Raw genomic sequence first — 22,765 nt, forward strand, 5'->3', positions numbered from 1 at the left:
CAGGTCCAAATCACCAAAGTTTGATTACATTTTTTCAGTACAGAAAAATAGAAAAATATGTCTTAATGAGTCATTTACTTTTTTAAATATTGACATAGTGGTTTAAGTTGATCATCTATCTCTTGAATTGAAGAGATTTCGCAAAACTAATTTTCAGGGAATATGTACAGGTCCTAAATCAAAGGACTTCACAGATGATTCTAAATATCATCTTTAAAATTCTAATTTCTATAGCACATTTCACATTCAATAATCAGGCATCTTTAAATTCTTATGAACATTTTTACTATAGTGCATTTAATAAAATGAATTAGAAAAAAATACAGTATATAGGCCAGGCACAGTGACTCCTGCCTGTGATCCCAGAACTTTGGGAGGCCGAGGCAGGAGGCAGGTGGATGGATCACTTGAGCTCATGAGTTCGAGACCAGCCTGGGAAACATGGCAAAACCCCCTCTCTACTAAAAATACAAAAATTATCCAGGCATAGTGGCACATGCTTATAGTCCTAGTTACTTGGGAGGCTGAGGTGGGAGGATGGCTTGAGCCTGGGAGTTTGAGGTTGCATATAGCCAAGATCATGCCAGTGCACTCCACCATGGGCAACAGAGCAAGACTCTGTCAAGAAAGAAAGAAAGAAAGAAAGAAAGAAAGAAAGAGAGAGAGAGAGAGAGAGAGAGAGAGAAGGAAGGAAGGAAGGAAGGAAGGAAGGAAGGAAGGAAGGAAGGAAGGAAGGAAGGGAAGAAAAGAAAGAGAAAGAAAGAGAAAGAAAGAGAAAGTATATGAAATAAAATAGGTACTGAAAATTCCAGATATACTTTAACCTGAAAATTAATTTACCTCGGTAATGACTATCAAGGTATTATCAACTTTCTTGAAGGAATATTAGAAGTAGATATACTGGCAAATTTCTGGAGATCTCAAAGTCACACATAGAATATTAAACGTACCCAGTATTTTTTTTTCCTTCTTGCCTGAGTCCATATACCTGCTTTAAAGGCTCTTTACTTTAGAGAGCAGCATAGTTTATATTTATTGTTAATATTATACCAGGAAAATAACAAACATTTCATAATTATTATTTTATTTTGCCTTCACAATAAACAATAAAATGCCACAAAACAACATTGTAGAAGTGACATAATTTGTCAGCAGCCAGCAACAGAAGAGTGATTCAAGCTCAAGCCAAGCTTCCTTTGATTCTAGCGCCCTGACAAGGGTTCAGTACAGCCTCCTAGTTGTAGGACTGGTGCCATTAGTTTGTGATCTTTCTGATTCTTATTTAGACCCTTACAGAACTACTCCCTCACTATGAGTGACGTCTTCTGTTTTCTTTCCCTCCGTCAGTCTTCCAACAATACATCCCTGTGAATGAGTCTTGATGTATTTAGTTTACTAACAAAGAAAAAAATGGAAAAAAATAAAACGTTTAGAATCAAGAGAATTCAGTTACTAGCATGTCCCATTTTCAGATAATACACAGTATAACATTAAGCCTGATATTTTATGTTTTGTTATTTCCAGAAATGATTATTCAAACTCTGCGAGCTGTGTGTTTAGACAAAATTAATATTTCTCAAACTGACAGTGGCTGTAATGGAAATAATAATAAATGTACCATTCCCAAATGTTTTGACTTTGTACCAATGGAAGATAAGGCTGAGTAAAACTTTTTCTTGTCACATCCCTTATGAAGAAAAATGCTCACAACTTCAAAGCAATCTTCTTATTCTGTAGTATTTTGTAAATGTAGCAAAACATAGCTATCATTTTTTTCTTTGAAGTACAGAAATTTTGAATGAACAAAAATCTTAAAAAGAGATAATATTTCTTGCATCGATTGTGAGAAAGTAGATACTAATAAATAAACATGAAATAGTTCTTTATTGTATATTAAATTACGTTTTGGAATAATAATTTTTCCTTGGCCTAGTACACCATGGGAATTTAGGTCAAATTAGCTTTGCACAGTTTTCTAAAATTATATCTCCTATATAGCTTTCATTAGGCTTGAACAATTAGCAATTGTAAATTGCCCTCTTACATCTGCACTTTTTATTCCCTTCCAGCAAATAAGTGTACTATATCAAAATGAAATTATGCAAAAAGCCAAACAGGTTAGACAAATACAAAACATTGGATTAGCGCTTATATAGTCCATTCTTAAATGTTTGTTCCCTTAATTGCAAAAGTTTTATTAATTTTCTAATTATTAATGTTGCTTTAATTTTACCTGGAGACAATTATATATATTATAGAAATTATATATAAATATATACACACACACACGTTAGGTAATTATATAAATTACCTCTTGAGTGTGTGTGTGTGTATGTGTGTGTGTGTGTGCTTGTGAAGTATTCAAACTTGAGATTAAAGCTTGGGATCATCTTGAAGCTAATTTATTTTTACATCTTGCTCAAACATCTTGAGAGATATTGAGAGAGTTATTCACATTTCTCCAAAGTCCAAAGCAGCATTTGATATTACTTTCTTGTCTTGTCGTCTAGTTTGTTCTCCTAAAACTGTTAAATTGGTTATTTTAAATTGATTTTGTACAACTAAATCTAATTATTTCATTCTAGTTCTCACCTTTTATGAGATCTTGTAAACTCCTTCTCTTGAAACTCCGACATCAAGTTAAGTCTACACCACTACAGAGTTCCATTTCCCTTTCTATAGTTTTCTTTCCCTGGTTTTGTTCTCCATGTATTCAATGATGAAGTTCCAATATTTTAATTTTATCTATTTTTAAAAATTTACACACATTCTTTGGGCTGCATGCTTTTTTCATGGTTTCAACAAACACCTATGGCCATAGGTTTCTATACTAAAAAAGTGTAGAAAAATTATAGTTGCAAAAGAGAGTGGTCTTAAATAACTTTGATTAAAATATTATACCATTAATGATTTTACAAAGAAATATGATTGTGTACACATATGTCTAGGGCCATTACTATGGTCTAGGAAGAAGCCTGTGGAAACAAAGGATTCGGAAACTTAAGTTACATTTACTTCATCATATATCATCGTATACTTCCCCTGTGTCTTCTTTTCCTGTTTATGTTCCATGCTTCTTACCCAATACACTGCTTAAATAAATCTCTCTTTACTCCCCACTATTCAAATAATATCATGCAAAAAAATGAAGCACAGCAGAGCCCTTAAAAATTTATTTCAAATAATATTTAAACATTTTGTTATACATCTAGTTTTCCCCCTAGTAAATTATTAAAATTAAGAAGACAATAACACAATTGCAATTTAGCTTCAGTGATATGCCAGAGTTGACTCACACTGGTTCGTGACAGCTGATTATGTAAATCTTCCCAACTTCACTTTCAGTGACATGATGATGGTACACCAACATTACAAATCAAGACTATGTTTGGAGACCTGGCTGTTAAATATTTACCAGTACAGCACTAGCAATATATTTTTTACTTAGAGAAAATAGGTAAATTAAAAAACTCTTAGCATGGGAAGGGTAATATCAACCACATGTATCTCAAGCAAAATATAATTTTCTTTCAGTATGTTATACATTTATAGAGTTCATTAATTACATTAATATACAATTTAATTTCATTTTATTTAATTTGATGTAATTAATTGGTGTGATTAACTTAATTTAATGTAGTAAATTTAGTTAATTACATTAATAGACATTTCAGGTACAGTTTGATTCAGCACTCTTTTAATATGACCAAGCCATGAGTTCTCCCTTTTCATTTTCTTTTTCAGTTTTTGTTGTTTTAACTGGGTCCTTTATGAAGTAGTTTTTCTCCTTTTGGTCTCAAGGTGGTTCTTAGCAGTTCTTATTAGCTTATTTTCAGCAGAGAGAGAACTTTATATGGAGATTATTTCTTGGGCTCCACTCTGGTTTGAAAAAACTTATATTTTTGAATGAATGGCTCTGTTCACTAGGTTGGGATTATATTGATTAGATTTGGTACGAGTTCTATTACCTGTCACAGATGCAAGAAATCAGTTTCCGTCAAAAGACAGACTTTTTAGTAAAACAGCACATGAATAAACTCTACTAAAGCATTAAATATAATAATTATATTTATATAGCTCTTGCTTTAGTGACGGAGGCCAATTGTTAAAAACTAGATTGATGCTATCGAGTTGATGAGACTTAAAAGAAAAATCATTTTTTAAAAAAGAAAAAATAAAAACAAGTCTGGCCATCTCCAAGTCATGAACATACTAGGAGCCTTCATGCAATGCATTGTGTACTAGCCTTTGTCAAATCAACTTTCTGTCAGGAAAATAAGTAAGGTACAAGTGGTTTAAAGTATGTAAATATAAAAGGTAGTGAGGGTTTACAGAGGAATGTATATTTTAATGATCTTATTGTTACCTATGTTCAATGGCTACATTAGAATTAAAACTTTAATATTGGCTGTAGTTTAACCTCTCTATAATTTTCAGTATGAAGGAATTTTGCTTGACACTATTAGAATTCAAATAGACATTGCACACAGAAGGAAAAATCAATAAAAGGATTTAATGTCATTTGAGTTACCTTAAATTGCAAAGTCCTCTACTCAGATTTGAAGTTAAGAAAATGGATGAGATATTCAGTTTTTATCAATGTGCATTAGAATAAGGTGAAGAATAAAGGAAAGAGTTAGGTTCCAGCCACACACTGAGAAATCATTTCAAATTATAATTTCCGTATGAGTTCTAGGTGTGATAAAATTCATTGTGCAATTCTTAAAATGTCAAAGAGAGCTTTGGAACATTTTGGACTATCAGGTCAGTAAAAATGTCTTCTACAAAATGGCCTCACATTCTCACATTTGTATTGTATGTTGCACATCATTTGAAGATGAATCTATTTAAATGCAAATGTGCAGTCACAAATGTGCAGTGAAACCAAATTATATGCAAACAAAGCTAGTTGAAGAAATTGAGTAGTTAAGCATTTTTCAATCAAATTCAAAGGAAGATTTGTTTCCTTTCAAAAACCACTACTTAGCAAAGTTTAAACATGCCTTTTCAGAATTGTTATTGAATTACATTAACTAATATGCCTATAGCATTATAGTCATATTTTGAGCAAGTTCTCATGCATTTGACATATTTTATATTGCAGGCATTCTCTAACAGGAGAAAGACTATTCTATTAAATCCTTTTTATTCATATTATTTTTAAGGATGCTGGATAGTAAAAAAGGAAGGAATTTGGTAACTTTAAACAAGACATATCAATTTCCAGTGAGATGCATTATTTTGTCCAATGCTATAGCACATTAGATGAGATATAAAAACATCTCTGAAAAAAGAGGTTGAAGGGTAGACCAATATTTAGCATTATGAGGAGATAAAGATATGATATACAAAAGGAGATAAAATCTTGCAAGTAATTGAAATAAAAATGATCTAATGTATATTAAATGAATAACAATACAATTATTGCCTTTGAGTTTCCAAAGTGAGAAAAAATATATTTGATAAAAACATGTTCTTTAAAATAATATTTACTAATTAAGATCATAATTATTTCTGAATTAAAATATCTAACTCAATAAATAGGGAATAACTGAATAAAAATTAATAATATGATGACAACTAACATTTATTGTGAAATATGTGCTACTGGGAAACTATTATGGAAATATTTTAAGTATGAATTCAGTTTTTTAATAGATTCAAGGTTATTCAGTTTATTCTCCTTGGGTGTGCTGTAGTAATAGAGTTGCTGTCTTTCAAGGAACTTATCCATTTCATCTACAGTCTAGAATGTATTGCATAAAGTTTTTTCTAACACTATCTTATTATACTTTTAATATCTGTGAGAGCTGATACCATAGCTCCTCATTATTCTTGATATTAGTAATTTGTATCTTCTCATTCATTTTAAAAATTGAATTTCTTAATCTCTTAAAATACCAACTTTTGGTAATATTTATTTATTTATTATGTTTCTGTTTTCAATTTTAGTTATCTCTGCTCTGGTCTTATTTCCTTTTTCATACTAGCTTTGAGTTTAATTTAGTGTTTGTTATTGTTATTGTTGTTTTAATTTCTTCAGGCAGACTTTTAGAGTATTCATTTGAGGCTTTGATTCTTACCTAATATGAACATTTAATGTAACATTTCCCTCTGATCACTTTTTTATTTTGAAATGATATTTTTCAAGTTTAAAAACATTCACAAGTATCTAGAATATTGCATAAGATATATCTGTGAAATATGAAACAAATTCCAAAAGTAAAGATCTCCATAACTTCAGAAGAAAAAATTCCAATGATTTGCTTTCTTCATTGTGCAATTCCCAATTTCCTTCCCCACAACAGGGGCATGAAATGGATTTGTTGAACATAAAGTATTGTTCTGTGCTGACTGAAATTGGATAGAAAAAGTCTTTTTTTTTCTTTTTTAAATTATACTTTAAGCTCACTTTTTAAGTTTTATTCCGTAAATACTGATCAGTTGTACTTGTATTTTTATTTTAGTATATTTTCTACTTGCCATTGCTATTTCATCTGCAATCGATAATTTATTTAGAAGTATGTTGTTTAATTTTGAAATATTTGGGATTTTTTCTGATATTTCAAATTTAATTTCAGATGATCACATACTGTTGTATGTATAATTTCAGTCTTTTAAATTTATTGAGACTGATATTATGACACAGAAAATGGTCCATCTTGCTGAGGGTTCCATGAACACTGGTAAGTAATGCGTTTTCTGTTATTGTTTGTGGCATGTTTCAAAATGTCAGGTCAAATTTGTTGACTTTTTTTTAGTATTCTATTTTCTTACTTATTTCTATCTACTTAATCTCTGTTACTAAAAGAGGATTGTTAAAATATAACTTTATAATTGCTAATTTATCCATTTCTCCTTTAGGTTTACCAGCTTTTGCATCATTTTTTTATGGTCAGTTATTTTCACATTCACTTAGAATTATTATTAACTACTTGGGAGAAAAAGTAGAAAAAAAGAGAGACCTACAGGTCAGTACCCCTTATAAACTTACACAAAACATCCTTAACAAAATTTTAGCAAAATGAACCTAACATTATATAAAAGACTAATACCTCATGACCAAGTTGAATTCAATCTCAGAAATGCAAGCTTAACCTATAAAGATTAATGTAGTTTTAATTATTCTTAGAAGAAAAAGTTTTAAAAACCATTACTATTTTGGTATCTAAAGAAAACAAATTGACAAAATTTAATCCTATTTAATTATTAAACACTTTTAGCAAATTTGGAATAGAAAGGATATCTTAACCAGATAAATGGCAGGTACAAAACATGTACTACTATAAACATACGTACTGATGGAATACTGAGGGTTTTAATATATAATCTCAAAAGAGGAAAGATTCCCATTTTCGTCACTTTTATTTGACATTGTACCAGAGGTCTTAGACTTTAATAAGACAAGGAAAGATTTTTAAAAGCATAGAAATTAGAAAAGTGGAAGTCATTATTTGCAGATGAGATTTTTGTCTACACAAATTATCTTAGAAATGTACCAAAAAAATTACACGAAGTAATGAATTACTTTAGAAGGTTGCAGAATACAAGTAGAATAAAAAGATTAATTGTCTCTTTTATTTCTCGTTAGCGGTGAAAAATTGAGAATCTAAATATAGAAAATATTATTTATATAAAACAGTCATGTATATGAAATATTGAAAATATATATGCAATATCTGTACACTGAATATTATATAATGCTGAGAAACATTTAAAAAGACAAATAAATGAACAGACAAAACAGATTCATGAATCACAAGATTCGGTGTTGTTCAGATATCCATCCTCAAAGTATTCATGTATAACCTTCACAAAATTCTCATCAAATCCAAGCTGACATTTTTGTAAAAACATTAATTAAAAAATTCTAAAATGTATATAAAAATTCAAATGGCATAGAACAGGCAAATGATCTTGAAAAACAAAGGTAAACTTGAAGATACATTGTTTGAGTCCAAAATTTACAATAAATCCACATCAATCAAGATGGTAGGTGTTAATGAAAGGATGGAAAAGAATGATAGATCCCCACATATATAGTCAGTTGATTTTCAGCAAAAGTGCAAAGGCAATTTAACAGAGATTGCATACTATTTTCAATATATGTGCTGGCAAAATTGGACATCCATACTTTTATAAAAAATAAACCTTGACCCAATAAACAAATATTAATTTTAAAGGCATCATATTGCTGTCTGTAAGAGCTAAAACAATAAAACTCACAGAATATAACATAGGAGAAAATACTTATGACCTTTGATTAGGTAAATTTTTTCAGATAGGACATACAATAATATATGAACCATAAGAGGAAAAAAATAACTTTTTCTCTTTAAAAGCCACTGTTAAGAAAACACAAAGATAAAACACAGACTGTGAAAAAATATTCAAAATACATACATCTAATGTGTATTTATATATGCAACATTGTTATTAATTAATATTAGTATTTAAATATTAATATATATATCTAATAAAAGACTATAATATATATGCATGTATCTTATATGTAAACAAGATATACACATATGTATAAATATATATCTTATATAAAAATATATAACATATATACAAATATATGTCTTATATAAAAATATATAACATATATACAAATATATATCGTATATATAAATATATATTATATATAAATCTATATATCTTACATACACATGGGATAGAGAGATAACTGTTACAACTCAATAATAAGGCAGCCCTATAAAAGCAGGTAAAATATTTTAACAGTGACTTTACATAAAAAATATGTATACAAAAGGAAAATAAGCCAAATCAGCACATGAAAAGCTGTTGAACATGATTAGCAATAAGGTAACATGCGTTAAAACCAAATGACATATCCCTAATCAAGAATAAAATAGCTAAAATTAAGAGTAGATGGACAATATCCAGTTGTCAAGAATGTGAAACAGATCTCTCATACATTGAGACTGACAATCTAAAATGGCACAGCCACTTTTAACATCTGAAGAGTAGTTGTTTAATATAGTTAAATACATACTTATACAGGTAAACACAGCTTACCCTATGATACAGGAATCCTATTCTTAGAAGTTTATTCAAGTGAAATGAAAGCATATGCTACAGAAGAATGTTTATTTTAATATTTAAGGTAGCTTTATTCATAATGAATATCCATCAACTGGTGAAGAGATTAACACATACGGTGTATCAATACTCACCAGTAAAAAGAAACAAATTACTATTAAATACAACACTGTGAAAGAATCTCATAAATACTGTGGCTAATGAAAGAAGCCAGACACAAAAAACTGTATAATTCCATTTATATGAAGTTATGGAAAAGTAATAGCTAAAATGATAGAAAGCATATCAGTGGTTGTCAGTGCTCTGGGGTGAGGTAGAAGTTTGACTAAAAGGGGAGAATGAGGGAATTTTTGGATCTACCCTACCTGATATAACACCAACACAACAATAATGAAAAGGAAGTGAATGAAAATTCTATAAACATGTGATTACATGAATATTTATAAAATCTCATCAAATTTTTCACTTATAACTTGTCCTTAAAATTCATAGAAAAGAGATCTGATTGGCTTGGTCAATCAAATATATATAGTAGATTACATAGACCATGTAAAACCTGAGCCCAAAGGCAGCCTTTTGGCTATCTTTGGGGTGGGAAAGGAAGGAACCTACTGCTCTTATACTGCAAAGACATGTAGTATTTCTGTGAGTAACAGACACGAAATTTACAGCATTACACAACTATTGATTCCCCAGTGCTCTAGGAAACAAAAATAACCAATTACTGTTCTCCAGTAACAACAAAATCTTTGAACCAATAGGTATGTGTGGGTTTATTGTTGATCACCTTTCTAACACAGCCATGATTTAGCTCAGGTAGTCATTCTCTGGGAATTTGTCCCTTCCTCAATTCTGAGAAAATCCCAACCTGTCTGAGGCCTCATAATAATTCCATTTCTCTTGCCAATTTCTTGTTTAGTGTTGTTGTATAACCCAGCTCTGCCAATAAGACTGAGGGAGAGTTACATGAGAGTGCTAAACATCTAGTAAATATCTTGGAAAATGCAGCCTTATTCTTCAGCAGAGGAAAAGTATTTTTTTTCTCTCTCTCTGACCACTGCTATGTTTGGATGTGATAGTTGAAAACGTAGCAGTCTTATAAAGAGTAGGACAAGCACACGGCTGACAAGGTAATGAAATGAAAGATGGATTGTTGATAACATCACTGAGTCAGTAAATTAATCAGTCTTGAAGCTCGAATACCTTGGATTTAATGTTACACAATACAGTAAATGGACTTATTGTTTGAGCCCCTTTGAAACGAATTACCTGTTATTGGGCAAATACAATATCCTACTTGATATAACACCAACACAACAATAACAATGAAAAGGAAGTGAATGATCACAATCAAGATTTTTAACTTTTCTACAGCATTGTGCATTTGACAAAACAATTCCGAATGCAATCTTTAATTTTAACCTCAAAATAAGCCTGCATATTACCAAAGTTATGAAAATCAAAGGTGTTGAATGATTTACCTGTCATCCAGGATTTTGAAATATCTACTCTAGTGGTTTTATTTTTCCCATTGCTATTTTAAAATAATTTTGGCTAAATACTTAATGAATTTTTAAAACAGGTTAGTCTTTCTGCTTTGTTGCTGATGATTAAAATGAATTTTAATATGTCCAATTTTGGTTTGTTATATTTACTTTCTATACCTAATATGAGTAGTATATAAAATTAAGTTTTCTAACAAACTTGCAAAATATTGAAATAGGGATTGTTTTTCCTTTCACAATAGCCATTTCAAGAGGATTTTAGACACTGTTCAAATATTCTAACGGTGCTTAAATTTTTTCATTCTTCCTGTGGAATTGCCATCAGTCCTAGTTTTTAAGTCACAGACACACAAATCACTTATGTTAGTTTTCAGTCACACTTCAATTTGATCAAAAACAGTATTTCACACCTAGAATCTTTTGCCTAATTTGCCATACTGCTATTAAACTGGGTCTTACTATTTTCTCAAATCAAACCCATCCTCAATGGGTGAAAATTTCCTATCAATCAGCGATATTATTTTTAAAGGATCCTTCCATGGCCTCCATAGACAATTTTAGCAGAAGGCTTTAGAAGTTTTTAATCAAATTCAATATCATTTTGGTATTTACTTAAATATGAATAAACTGTAGTATACAGAATTAATAAAATTTTGTAATTTTCCAAATGTTAAAAAAATTGCATCATAGAGCTCCTGTAATAAAAAGCCTCAATTTTGGCTCAGTTAGATTGATCTCATGAAAATATGCCATTGAGCTTATGTAGCTGATTTTTAACAGTTCATTTCTTCCCTTGCTCTAGCATTGTTTTATACTCAGTGCAATTTACTAAGCAAAGACATTTTCCACCAAGAATTTCAGTAATCCTGCTATCAGAATGAGAAATTTAAAGTACATAGGAAAATCATTTTATATGCCTTCAGTTACTCCTCTTATCCTTTGAGACCCAACCCAATTTCCACAGTATGCATGATGCCATCCCTTAATGTGTATCCAACAGAGTAGCCTTTCTTTAGTTTGATATGAGAGAAAAAAAAGTGCATAAAGTCATGAGATTCCAAGTCTAGAGCCTTCTATAGAGGAGTTAATGGCAACAAATCTCACCCAGGAATGATTATGTATTTCATACATGGTAAAACTTGTTCTCACAATTATATATCTTCTTTTTAAATATTATTGACTTAATTTTCTCATTTGCTTTTTTTTTTTTTTGCTTATAGTTTTCCTCTCCTGGTAATAATTGTTCATCCATTAAAATTCTTGACTTATTCCTTACATAAAACTTGATGTTCATACTACGTAGTTACTAATCTTCATTTCCTAGCATTTAAGCAAGTTCCTGTATTCTTCCCCTTGCACTCTGCATAGCACCTACCATTAAGATGCACTCTAGATAGAACATAGTTAATGATTCTAATTCTTGCCTGCAACAACTAGAATATAGCCATAATCTTATAACAGGTCAGCTAACAGGGATTTAGGAATACATTTATTTATAATCTCTTATTTCATATAAGATCTCTAAAAAAGCGGAAATGACTTGCTTATGAATGCCTAAATTGTAATTCGAAATAGGCACCTCCATTAGTGTAGTGGAATAAACATGGATTTTGAAGTCACAAAAACACAGAATGTGAAACCTGAACTATTTAGTCATTGGTACCTGGATAAGCACTTTTACTCCTCTAAGACTTGCCTTTCACCTATGATATGGAAATACAAATGGCAATCTTTATGAGTTTTGATAGCATTAGATGAGCTATTATATTGAAGAAGACTAAAGTTCCTAGAAAATAATAAAATAATAGGTACTCAGTAACAAATGGTTACTGGATGGCTTATTTCCTAATTGGTGTGTATGTTTACATGTGTGTGTCAGAGAGCAAGAGAGAGAAAGAGACCTATTTAGAGAATTTTATCTACTGGACATTACTATCCAACTTTCACAAAATTGAACAATTTATAAGCATTGCCTTTGTCCAGTATATATTTGTTTACTTGATGGTATATCTGAGATTTTGATTAAATTGACCTTTCAGCCTCTGCCAGTTACACCTGACAGTTAATTAGGAGATTCAGACAGACAGCTATACATTTTTCTATACAGAAAAATTATATTTCAGTGCTATTTGAGTCAAGGAATTTTGGTGAATCTCTATAAGGTACATTCTATTTTACTTCCAAAATTGGTTAAATTTCATAATCATCTAGAAAACAAGTGATTGATTACTTGCTCTAGCCAAGAGGTTATAACTTAATTGGTTTAAGAAAATTGATAACTAGCTTTTGGATGTACTCTAAATAACATGGGATTTAAAAACTAATGTTCTGAAAATATGGAGCAGCATTAGAGATAAAACAAATCAATGTTCTAAATAAACCTCTGCCATTTAAAAATTCTGAGCACTAAAGAAACCATTCAAAGAAACTCCTGAGAAGAAAAAACTTTCAAACTCTTTCCATGGGTACATTCTCAGAAACATACCTTCGCCTGGCCTTGTGGACTGTTACTTGTCACGTGCCCCAAATCATATTTTCATTGCCTACAGTCCTTGGTACTCATAATAAAACTGTCAACATGCATGTCAATTAATGCCAGTTGGGATGTGAACACCTATTCACTAACAATTTGACTGAAACCACCTACTAATTTCACATAGGCCAGTGAACAGTAATGACTTTCCATCACTTACAACGTGAGCTACTTTCAAACTAGTGACCCAAACATAAAAGGCTCTGTATCACATTATCATTTTCCTGGAAAATACTGTTCCCTTGAGTTCACTTATTTCTAAAGAGTTCTAAAATGCTTTATTGGCTTTAACAGGCTGTATTAGTGAGGCAGAGAAATGAGAATTTCATTAAAAATTGTATTGAAGACATTTGATAGCAATAGGCTAAATTTCTATTGGTGTTTTCTGTGGCTGTGTTTAGCTTCACATTTCACTGAAGTGATGAAAAATAAAATGTACTCTGACATACAGGAGACAGTAATGCTGTCAACCTTAATTCTCAAACACTTTTTTCGAACATACATTTAAGTCTTTGAAGTAAATGTTCATTTAAAATAGTTGGACAATATCATTATATAAAATGTTAACAATTACATGGAGATAATAGTAGCATATACTAGTGAATATGCTTGTGTGTGTGTTCATATTGCTTTTTTTAATACAGATGTGTTTAGCTCCAAATAACTGAATATTGTCCAAGTAATTGTATGAGTTTTATTCATTTTACATAGATGAATCTAGTGGCTAACAGTGGCTCAATGCCAAGATGCAAAGCTTCTGACTTGACATCCCGTGTTTCTCAGATGATTTCCTTACCTTGGCAAGATACTTCTGGAGCCCCAAACGTGGCAACCTTGGTTAAGAAGATCCCAGCAGGGAGGAAGGGGGATGTGGCAAAATACTTCAACCGTGTAAGAGGGACTATGACTAAAAAGCAAGAAGTGGTAGTGGCTGTTGGATAGGCAGTAATTGTGTTCACTGTTCTGCCATTATTCAATGTTCTCTCCTTCTAATAGGTATCCAATTTACAATTATAAATATATTTCTGTGATTATTCAATTAATTTGTGTTTCATCCACTACATTCTTAGTGTACAGAAGAAACCATTTCTGTAATGAAGCCTCGTTGCCTAAGTATCTGCCGTCGTTCAGCCACTATTGGCTGAGTGAATGGGTGCTGAATAAAACCTTTTCCAAAATGCTGAAACTGACAATTTATTGGTTTATTTCAGCTGAAGTGGTGCCAATTCATGACAGATTACTACTTATGCATGTGTGTAAATTAGAGAATATTTGAGTTATCTTGCCATTTTTGCAGCCTACTTCTTTTGTCATATTGCATATTCATTTTTTGTCTAAGGTCAACTGAAATGTTTTGCAGTTTCTAACCAGAATAGTTATATCAATCATTTCCATTACATTATTCTCTTTTTAATAGCCCACTGTTATAATCTGATAGCCAGCATTTCTTAGGTGCTTCTTTTGCACATTCCAGTATATTTAGTATTTTTTAAAAAAATTGTTTAGGCACAGACTTATAATACCATTAATCTGTATACCCATGTTCCTTGCAGCATTGTGTACTAAAAATTTGCAAGGTAGAAAGATTACTGTGTTAAAGTTGCATAAAATTCTTTATATTATATAAAATTGATTAAATTACATAGCTCTCATAGTATGTATCATCAACCATGTTTTCCTTTTCGTGTTTTTATTGTCATAAATGTGATAATTACTTCATCCTGAAAGAAGCCTAACAGATCCCAAGCCTATAATTCACCTTACTTAATTGAAATATTCAAATAATATCTACATTCCATTTCTACTTATGAAGAAATAGCTTGAGTTTCTGCTGACCAATGTTCTTGCTAAAAACAACTAGAAAAGTTAGGTTAGAAACACACACACACAAACACACACACACACATAAAACCAAGTTTGTATGAAGAGAGAAGACAGCAGGGAACTTTTGAATTACAATTTTAGAAAGAAGGGATGTTCACTGAGGTATGGTTCACATTCTATATACTACATTCCTCTTCAGTTACTTTTCTGTTTCTCTAAGTGGCGTAGTACAAGCTATAGAAGTTGTAGAGAATCACCAGGAAGAAGCAGGGACACCAGCATGATCTTTTGTGATCTGATGATGATCAAAGGGCAAAATTCAAATGTGGGCTTGCCAAGTCCATGGAGCTGAGAACTGGAAGAAAAACAGAAAACTGAAAATACAAACTCTGTGCCAACTATATCTTTCTTTATTTTTGTTAGTCTGAGTCTTTTCAATCTGTGGCCTATATCCTTTTTATGTAGGTTTTATAAAGGGATAACATGTGTTTTATAATTTAAGAAAAATATCTTATTCTTTCCATAAACATTTATTAATCACCTGTTATATGTTCACAACTATGGATGATGGTGGCCCAGTCACTGAAGAGATGTGATGCTGTCCTTGCCTTTATGGAATCTATAGTTTAAAATATGAGATTAAAATGTGTTTACTATTCAACAACTATTTATCGAATACCTATTGTGCTCCAGGAAAAGTCCTGGGTAGCAAATGATTGCAGTAAAACAAAAAATGTCCTTCTCTTCTGTGGTGATAGAAGTGTTCTATATCTTGACTGAACCAATGTCAATATCCAGGTGGTTGTATCTTCCTATAATTTTGCAAGAAGTCACCATTGGGGAAAACTGATTAAAGGAACACAGATCTATCTGCAGTCAATTTTTACAATGGTATGCGAATCTCCAATTATCTCAAAATTTTTAAAAATAGAAAAAATCCTTATTTTATGAAGCATACATTGTATTGGTGGAGCACATAGACAACAGCATCAAACAAATAAACTTTTTAAAAAATTGTGGGAACAAAGTATATGAAGAGAAACTAAATGATGGTAAAAATAGAAAAAGTGACATGGTGGGAATAGGCCTATTTTTGGCGAAATGATTAGGAAGGATCTCTGATGAGGCCATGTAAAGAGGGGGACAAAGGAATAAACCAATGATATATCTAAAGGAAAATATGTTAAAAGAAAAGACCAGAAAAGACTGGTAGTGCCAATGTCCTGGAGTAGCAGAAAGATGCAGAGTACAGAGGTCAATCTGACTGCAGAAACATGAAAGTGAGAAAGGTGGGAAGAAATGAGAGCAAAGGGATAGCTGGAAGCCAGGTCATGCAGCACCTTACATCTATAGTAAGGACTTTTGAGCTTTACCCAGAGTGAGAAGGAAACCCATCAGAGAAAGGTCAGAGACATTATAAAACAATGCCATCAATGAGATACTAAATTACAGTGCATACAGAATACTGTAGAGCCCTAGTATTGATAATTACTCCTGACAGGAGGGTTCTTAGTAAGATATCACAATGGAGGTGATCTTGTGTTGATCTTAAACGATGATATGGAGCTTTCCAGATAATGAAACAATAGAGGAAAAATTGAAAAGATCTTTCCTACTAGAGGAAACTATAAAACGTTGGAAGTCTGCTTTATGTTGGCTTTTTGTTCTGTCTCTATTATGCGCTGAGGAGATTCAGCATTTTTGAAAAGTTGAGGAGTACAAGGTGAGCAGCTGGTTGGTGCACGTACTCCAATCTCAGCCTAAATGACAAAGACATCTTGGAGAATACGTTTCTATTCGGTATTACTTCTTAGATTTCTTGAGTTTTCCTTTAGGCATCAACGTTGAGAAATAGAACAGGTGGTTCAACATAAATATGCAACTACACAGTTTATATTAGCTAAATTCAGCAGACAAGAAATGGATCTTGAGTGCCTACATACACTGTGAGATGGAAGATTCAAATTAACATTTTCATACAAAACTGAACTTCTTTGTTGACATTGTTTATTTGAGGCACAGTCCTTTTGCAAAGTCTTGCACAGATCTTACCACAAGTAATGCTAAATGGTTCTGTTTGACTTCAATTCTAATTATGATTTACCTAATTCCATTGTGATTTTTTCACCGTCAAGGGTTGCTGTAGCCACCACAACTGTAAGTGGAGTACCTGCAGTGCAATTGCTGATTACTTTTTACCTTCTTATTTACAATTTTTCATTTTTGATGACCTTCACTTTTATAGGGGCAAGGATACTAAAGTATTTTATTGTTTCTGCTTTTCCTTATTTTGTTCTATTTCTTTCTATAAATTATTTCTTACTGCAGAAATTTTTCTGTATTTCTAACTAAAATTAGTAAAGTGACTGCTAGATTATTTAGTATCTTCCTCTAGAGTTAGATTCTATGGAGCCTCTATAGGGATTGAGTGCCCTTTGTAACTCTCCCTTTGATCAATCCTGCCTATTCAATAGTGTGCTTCAATGCAGTAGATGTAGTACATCAGCTAAGTCTGAATTTATGTACCAGGCAATGCAAGACCAAAGCAAGTTTTAGAATAAGTAAATGACTCATGTAAGATACATGTCGCCACGTTATCCCTTTGGCAACAGTATGGATTGGGGAATGAGTGTAATCGAGATAAGGACAAAGAAATAAATTATAAGGATGTTAAAATAATCTGGATATAGGATGATAAACACAATTAAAGATCAAAAATAAAAATACACAATAAATATATGAGAAGTATGAAAATTAATATCAGAAAATCATAGGGAGAAAATAAAAACAAACATTATTGACTTAAGATATAAATAAATAAATAGCCGGGCACAGTGGCTCATGCCTGTAATCTCAGCACTTTGGGAGGCTGAGGCAGGTGGATCACTTGAGGACAGAAGTTCGAGACAAGCATGGCCAACATGGTGAAACCCCGTCTTTACTGAAAATACACAAATTAGCCAGGTCTGGTGGCACACACCTGTAATCCCAGCTACTTGGGAGGCTGAAGCGGGAGAACTGCTTGAACCAAGGAGGGGGAGGTTGCAGTGAACAGAAATCACACCACTGTCCTCCAGCCTGTTCAACAGAGCAAGACTCCATCTCAAAAAAAAAAAAAGATGTAAAATAAATAAATAACTTTTCAACAGAAGCATCTGTTCCTCAGGAGTTCAACCTTAAATGATAAGAAAGGGGACACCTGGGAATCAGAATGTTCAATAATGTAACTGTTCTAAGGTCAACATGAGGAAGCTTAACAAAAAAATTACAAAGTCATTAATTTTGGGTTGAAACACATAAATAATTGAAAAAAGCCACAAAGGATATTAATTATATCATCTAGAAGTTAAAAATTGGTTTAATGTTATTAAATTCATGTCTTTCAAACTGATAAATTGAGTTCCCTGAGTCCGTATGAAATCAAATGCAGGGGACACAATATTTTGGTGGTGGAGTAATTTTAATGGGAGAAGTTAGGATTAAAAAGAGGATACAAACTAATGTATTTGGAGCAGAGTTGACTTCATGGGCAGGGGACTAGTGAAGTTATACGGAACCTCACACTCAGCAGGGCCCCACATGTGGTGGAAGACTGTTTACAACATCTTGAACTTAATTTTACTTTTAAATTTGTGTTTTGTCAGTGAAATGTGATGAGATAATGGAGTATAGACATTGAGCAAAGGAGATAGCCACAGGATCCATGTGTAGAGTTCCTTGACATCCCACTCACATATAAGGATTGCAGTGTCCTCTGAGCACAGAATTGTGGTGGATCCAAAATACATGTGAATGAGAGTTCAGTGAGACTCAAAATAAGTACAAAGAATGCATGTTACTTCTACCACTGGGTAAGTGAAGGTGCTGAAAGTCTGGACAGGCCACATTTCCTTTGGCTTCCAATGTTCTAAGAAGGTAATAGTGTTCTAGGAAACTTGAAAAATCAAGGAGCCCTATCATATCCTATCTTACTCATAATTCTTCCCTGTGTTTAGTCAACCACTTATGCTCAAAATGATGACCTAGAAGGAAAGGCAAAGAAACGGTAGTTCATTGTTCATTTTATTTTTAGTCCTCACTTACTCATCAGTAAGCCTAAGATCGAGGGGATGCATGTCAAATTAAATGAAGCAACTGAGTTTTATTCAGCATTTCCACTGTTCTGACACGGGTAAAATACCTATATATATATGAGTTATAGAATACTGATTGGCATTGAAAAATATAAAGAGGAATTTAAAATTCATGCTAATCATTTTAATTTTTGATTTTTTGTTATTTATAATATTAAACAGCAAATTAAAAACACATGACAAGCTGAGAGATGAACTCCAAAAGAAAGCAAAAACTTTTATAACTTATCACCTTTATCATCACATTTTTCCCGCTTTTTAAAATGTTATTTTGATAAAATACACATAATGTAAAATTTACAATTTTAACCATTTTTAAGTGCATAATTCAGTGGTGTTAAGTACATTCACAATATTGAATCACTATCACCACTGTCTAGTTCCAGAAATTTTTATTACCCCAAATAGGAACCACATATCCATTAATATCCATTAAGTGGGCATTCTTTGCTAACCACTAATCTGCTTTCTCTAACTATGGATTTGCCTATTCTGATTCTTTCATATAAAGGGAAACATACAATATGTGTCCTTTTTTTCTTGCATTTTGGTCAAAGAATTCCACATTTTCATTTTGCACTAGGATCTACAAATTATGTAGCTAGGTCTAGTTTCGGAATATATTAAAGAGCAAAACTAACTAACTGTGTCCACCTTATACTAGGGATTGTCAGGCCTCTGAGCCCAAGCTAAGCCATCATATCCCCTGTGACCTGCACGTACACATCCAGATGGCCGGTTCCTGCCTTAACTGATGACATTCCACCACAAAAGAAGTGAAAATGGCCTGTTCCTGCCTTAAATGATGACATTATCTTGTGAAATTACTTCTCCTGGCTCATCCTGGCTCAAAAGCTCCCCCACTGAGCACCTTGTGACCCCCACTCCTGCCCGCCAGAGAACAACCCCCCTTTGACTGTAATTTTACTTTACCTACCCAAATCCTATAAAATGGCCCCACCCCTATCTCCCTTCGCTGAATCTTTTCGGACTCAGCCCGCCTGCACCCAGGTGATTAAAAAGCTTTATTGCTCACACAAAGCCTGTTTGGTGGTCTCTTCACATGGATGCGAGTGAAAGGGATATCATTATTTACATCAGGGAGAAATTAAATATCTGGACTGCACTCCTTTAATTGATGAAAGAAAAAAGTCTCTGAAATGATTAAGATTAGTAGTTATATGTGCCCCAAAATTCTAACTTACTGAAGATGTGACAAAGTAGATCTTAAATTGGACAATAGTGAGCATCATTGTCTTGTTCCTGATCTTAAAGGGAAAGATTTCAGTTTTTCTCCATTGAGAATTATATTAGCTGTGGGCTTTTCATATATGTCCTTTATTATAGTGAGGTAATTTTCTTCTATTTCTAGTTTGTTGAAAGCTTATCATGAAAATCTGCTGAATTTTGGCAATTGCTTTTCTGTGTCTTTTCAGATGATCAGGTGATTTTATCCTTTATCCTGTTAATGTAATATATCGCATCAATTGATTTTTGTATGCTGAACCATCTCAGCATTCCAGGGATAGATTCCAGTTGCTCATGGTGCATACTTCTTTTAATGAACTCTTGAATTCAGTTTGCTTATATTTTGTTGAGGATTTTGTATCTATATTCATCAGGGATATTGGTTGTAGTTTTATTTTCTTGTCTGGCTTTGGTATTAAGGAAATACTGGCCTTATATAAAAGGTTTAAAAGTGTTTCCTCCTCTTTAATATTTTTGGAAGTATTTGAAAGACATTAACTTTCATTCTTCCTTAAATGTTTGGAAGAATTCACCAGTGAAGGCATCCAGTTCTGGGATTTTCTTTGTTGAGGTTTATAATTATTAATTTGATCTCTATACTATATTACATATCTATTCATACTTTCTATTTCCTTATTATTTAGTCTTGGTAGCTGGTATATTTCTGAAAATTTATCAGTTTCCTCTAGATTTTCTAAGTTGTTGGCATATAATTTTTCATAGTAGTCTCTTATAATCTTTTTGGTTTCTGTGCATCAGTTGTAATATCTCGTCTTTTAATTTCTGATTTTATTTGAGTTATTGCTATTTTTTTGTCTACATAAGAAGTTAGTCTCCAAAATATATAAAGAACTCCTGCAACTCAATGGTAAAAAAACAAAACACAACAAAACACCAATAACCTAAGTTTTTAAAAATGGCCTAAAGACTTGAGTAGACATTTCACCAATGAAACATACAAAAGATTAACAGATGCATGAGAAAATGCACAATGCCCCTAATCATCAGGAAAATGAAATGTAAAACAAACAAAACACAATAATGTATCACCTCACACACGTCAGGATGGCTATTATTTTTTTAAAAAGTGTTTCTGAGAATATCAAGAAATTGGAACCTTTGTACCCTGTTGATGGAAACGCAAACTACTGCAGCTGCTATGAAAACCAGTTTGGCATTCACTCGAAAGATTAAACATAGAACTAAAGTTATGATCCAGGAATCCCATTTCTGGATGTTTATCCAAAATAGTTGAAATTGTTACAGGTAGTTAGTCAGGCATGAGTAGGGCAGGAGAGGGCTCTCCCCTGATCCACTAACAATGTCAAGTGATAGTTCAGTAAGTATCACATTGCCTCTCTAAAAGTGATAAATTGGCAGCTGGTGCCAAGGTGAGGCCATTTCCTGATGATCTACACCTATCGCACTAAAGTGTTAATTGAGTGCAGGCACCAGCAAAATGGCCTTCTGGCGGCACTACACCAGAAAAGGGGGAGAAAGCCTGAGATGGGCATGCGTACAACTTCCTAAATACAATGCACATGCTCACTTCCCAAGGGTGAGGAGAACACTGTGCATGTAGGCAGCCCACCCTAAGGGAAGAAGTATGGGAAAGGGGCCAACCTATAAAGTCCTAGGAATAAAGGTTAAACATCGCATTTGTACTTCAAGTCACCTGCTTGGGTCTCTTCTAAACATATTTTCCTTTCTTTCCTGTTCTAAAGCCTTTTAAATAAACTTCCACTCCTGCTCTAAAACTTGCCTCTGTCTCTTTTTTATTTTTATTTTTTGCCTTATACCCCTCAGTCTAATTATTTCTTCTGAGGAGGCAAGAATTAAGGTTGCAGCAGACCCATAGGAATTCACCACCAGTAACTCAGATACCTTCTACTGGTAACAAAATCAAGATCTTAAAGAGCTATTGACATTCTTGTATTCATTGTAGCAGTAGTCATAGTAACCAAGGTGCAGAAACAACCTAAATGTTCAACAACACATGAATGGAATAGATGTATAAAGAAAATGTGGTATGTACTGCAAACAACAAAGTGTCTGAGATAGGTCTCAATCCATTTTGAGGTTTATTTTGACAAAGTTGAGGAATTCCCCAGGAAAAAGAGACACAAGTTACAGTAGAATCTGTGGCCTGTGCTTTATTGAAAAAGCATTTTGAGGACTTTAACATTTAAAAGGGAAAGAGTGGGCAGGAGAGGAAAGAGAACAGTCAAGTATGCATTCATCTCACACTCAGTAAATATGCATTTTACATAAAATAAAATAAACGGAGTAGTGGAAAAACCAAATATACCTTTGTCTCAGAGTCAGAGGGATGATTTCTTGTCTTTGTCCCCTACCTGTGAAAATAAGCTGTTAATTTATATTTTCAGGGTGAAGAAGGATGCCTAGGGAGATATGTGGCCTTCTATTTGGTAGCTATCTGATTAGGAAGAACAAGA

The sequence above is a fragment of the Pan troglodytes genome, chromosome 11, assembly GCF_028858775.2.
Source record: "Pan troglodytes isolate AG18354 chromosome 11, NHGRI_mPanTro3-v2.0_pri, whole genome shotgun sequence".
In the NCBI taxonomy this organism is placed as follows: Eukaryota; Metazoa; Chordata; class Mammalia; order Primates; family Hominidae; genus Pan; species Pan troglodytes.